At 41.7% G+C, this 3,640-nt stretch overlaps 1 pseudogene; it reads left to right on the top strand.

Moving 5' to 3' along the window:
- The first annotated feature begins 365 nt into the window (after positions 1–365).
- LOC149190275 (UDP-glycosyltransferase 92A1 pseudogene) lies at positions 366–2,210 on the top strand (annotated as a pseudogene).
- The last annotated feature ends 1,430 nt before the right edge of the window (positions 2,211–3,640 follow it).

A 3,640-nucleotide genomic window follows, 5' to 3' on the forward strand; every position in this document is an offset into this window, starting at 1 on the left:
TACATTATTTTTAAAGGTGAATATATGATTTTTTGACAGTAAACTCAAGTGTACTTATTATGAAATATTTCACTTATAAATATTTTAAAAATTTGTAAAAAAAAAAATCTCCTTTAACCACACCTATTATTCACCATCCAGTTAACAAAGTGAAAGAAAACATTGACGATTATTTTAGTAGTGAATGCATATCGGTTACCGAACGATTATTTTAATACATGATGCGTATCCGTTACCATTGAGAGTCTACTGGAGTAATTGTTTTACCCTAAACACCATAGACGTCATCGCTTCGGTCAACTTTTATTTTATTTTCTTTCGTGCATGCCCTCCGTTTAGTGAAATGTGAATCATTGAGCAGGAGGTGCAACCTTTACAGAGCAGTAGCTGCAGTCTTTCCAGCCTGCGCATCTGTCCAGTACTCGGCCCATTTCGCTACCTAAATCTTCCACGCGCAATGGATTTTACCCCGCCCTTCCCCGCTGAGAATTTGAGCACTGTCACCACCACCAAAGAGGCCAAGCACCATGTGGTGATGTTCCCCTACATGGCTCAGGGCCACATTATCCCCTTCCTAGAGCTCGCCAAGCTGCTTGCCAAACGAACCGGATTTGCCATCACCATAGTCAATACGCCTCTCAACATCCGAAGTCTGCGACCCAAGATCGAATCCGCTGGCCCCGCTCTCGATATCCGCCTGGCGGAGCTGCCCTTCTCCAGCGCTGCTCACGGTCTTCCTCCTCACACCGAAAACATGGACTCCATCCCTTACCATCTTTTCCTCCGTTTGTATGAAGCCTCGGAGCACCTGGAACCCCATTTCGAGCGCCTCATCCGCCACATCACTCAAGAAGACGGCGGGCGCCTGCCTCTCTGCATCATCAGCGACATGTTCTTGGGCTGGACGCTGGACGTAGGGAACAGGTTGGGAATACCCAGGATTCAGTTCTGCACTTCTGGAGCTTACGGAACCTCTGTCTATTACTCTCTCTGCACTCATCTACCTCACACCAAGACCGACGCCCACGAGTTTGTTCTGCCCGACATGCCGCATGTTACACTGGATCGATCTCAGCTCCCTCCATATTTAAAAGGGGCCACAGGATCCGATCCCTGGATCTTGTTACTTAATCGCCAGATATCTCGCAACGTGCGTAGTTGGGGATCAATCTGTAATACGTTCGAAGTGCTTGAGCATAGCAGTCTCCAACACATGAGAAAATCCACTGGCAGGCCGGTTTGGGCAGTCGGACCGATCCTACCCTCTTCATTTCTCTCTTCCTCTTCTTCAAATACAACTGTTGATTCGGAATTTCTACTGCGGGGCAAGCAGGCAGAGGCAGAATATGCAAGGGCATCTTTGTTATGGCTCGATTCCCAGGCGCCCTCCTCTGTGCTCTATGTTTCCTTTGGAAGCCAAAATTTGATATCGTCGTCACACATGAAGGAGCTGGCTCTGGGGCTGGAATCGAGCCAACAGCCTTTCATTTGGGTCGTCAGGCCGCCGCTGGAAGTCCCATTTAATTCAGAGTTCTCGGCGGAGTTTCTACCAGAAGGTTTTGAAGAGCGAGTGAAGGAAAAGAAGCAAGGTTTTCTTATACGAAAATGGGCGCCTCAGCTGCTGATCCTGTCCCATCCTTCTACCGGAGGGTTCCTTAGTCACTGTGGCTGGAATTCGACGCTGGAAAGCCTGAGCAAAGGGGTGCCTATTATCGGATGGCCCATGTCAGGGGAACAGTTCGCGAATTCGAAAATGTTGGAGGAGGAGGTGGGGGTGTGCATCGAGATGTGGAGGGGAAAAGAGGGAGACCTGAAACGGGAGACGGTGGAGAGTAGAGTAAGAATGTTGATGAGGGAAGAAAAAGGCAATCAACTGAGAAAGAGAGCCGAGGAGATTAGAGAAGCAGCCATGAAGGCGGTGAGTGAAGACGAAGACGGAGACGGAGACGGAGGAAAGAAAGGGGCATCTGTGTCTGCTATGGAAGACATGATAAAAAAACTTACAGTAGAATATGAGGGGTAGAGTTGTGTTGTATCTCGCCTATCTTTCTCGTCCTTCGCTCCCATATTTGCATTAGAGTATTTGCATTAGAGTGATTGAATAATAGTCCTTGGATTTGCTGCACGCTCGGCATATAATAGGCTAACTATGTTCGTTTAAACATCACCATTGAAAAAAAAAAGGAAAATGAATGGTTTAGAGTTTGTTTATGGGTGTTTTAACTTAGATGTTGAAAAAAATGAATGGTTTCATGAAGACTGTGTTTAGAGTTTGTTTATTGGTATTGTAAATAGATGTTGAAAATATAGCAGTAAGATGGGGTAATCAAGGATAATCTGCAACGCAAGTATATCTTACCCTAATTCGCGTTTGATTTGCCCATTGTATTGAGGTAGCGCTCAGCCTGACACGCTCACAGAGTCTGTTCTGGTCGAGGAGGTCACGTTGGCCGAAGCTGAATGAAGGCTGCATTGCTTGTCTTATTCGACGACTTTATTGTATAAGTTTGAGGTTCATGGAATTGCAATTGAAGATTGAATTTTCATTTATTTGTTGATTGCTACAAGATATTAATTTTACCATATTAATAATAATAATAAAGTGTTAATAAAAAAAATGTGAAGTTTTAATAAACATCGTCAATTATTAATGAAAAATAATGTTAATTAAGTTTATTTGAAGCGTTGACGGGAATGATATTACCTTATTCATAAAGCAGTAGTCTTTAACGCGACTTTTTGAAAGCTTTTCCGGCGATTTTTTCCGGTGAAAATCCGGCAGTAATTTATCGGAATCCAAGTTTGATAGCTAATTTCTGCACAATGAAACTGTCCCAGGGGTTTTTCAGGGTGCTGAATCCGAATATGCAGTTAAAAAACCATTTTAACTGCAACAAATCATGATTTCATCTCAATTTCTTCCGCCGGATTCCGTCACCGAAATCTCAAAAAGTCGCATTATAGACAACTCCATTCATAAATAATGTTAATTAAGTTTATTTGAAGCGTTGACGGGAATGATATTACCTTATTCATATTATATTTTCTAAGTGATGCGATGAATTTTGTTATAATGGTTTAGGTTTTTTTTTGTTAAATCTTAAATTTTCAAGTTGAATGATTTTGTGAAACAATACATCCATAATTAAAAAGCAAGGTCCTTAAACTCTCATTCAAACTATAAACAAGTAACATAACTTGAACAAAACAAAATGACCTTGAGCCTTGAGTAGGCCCAATTCAATTCCCGGTTTGTGCCTATAACCTTTTACCTATTCAATGCAAAATAATGAAAATAACTGAGCTTTCAACACATACCTAAGGAAAGACCACAAATGAATAATTGGACCCTCTGCTAATCACACAATGACAGTATTAATATTATAAAGTCAGAGACGAATAGCAATGGTAACATCGTCTACGCTCTCGGTGCTTACTCTTTATAGAAAGCTTACAAAATCCAAAATGGAACACTAGAGGTTCAATTTTGTTCATGCTAACTCATTAAAAACAAATATAGTAATTGGTTATAGTCACATCAACTTTAGTTATGGATCAAACTTCCCATGCTAATATTATCCTTAAGGGATACGAATTGTAGATAGTTTAATAAGCTTCCAGATCCTATACTTGGCACTTG

The sequence above is a fragment of the Pinus tabuliformis genome, chromosome 3_1 (genome assembly GCF_031772625.1).
Source record: "Pinus tabuliformis cultivar Carrire ecotype Pingquan chromosome 3_1, CPIR1, whole genome shotgun sequence".
Taxonomy (NCBI): Eukaryota; Viridiplantae; Streptophyta; class Pinopsida; order Pinales; family Pinaceae; genus Pinus; species Pinus tabuliformis.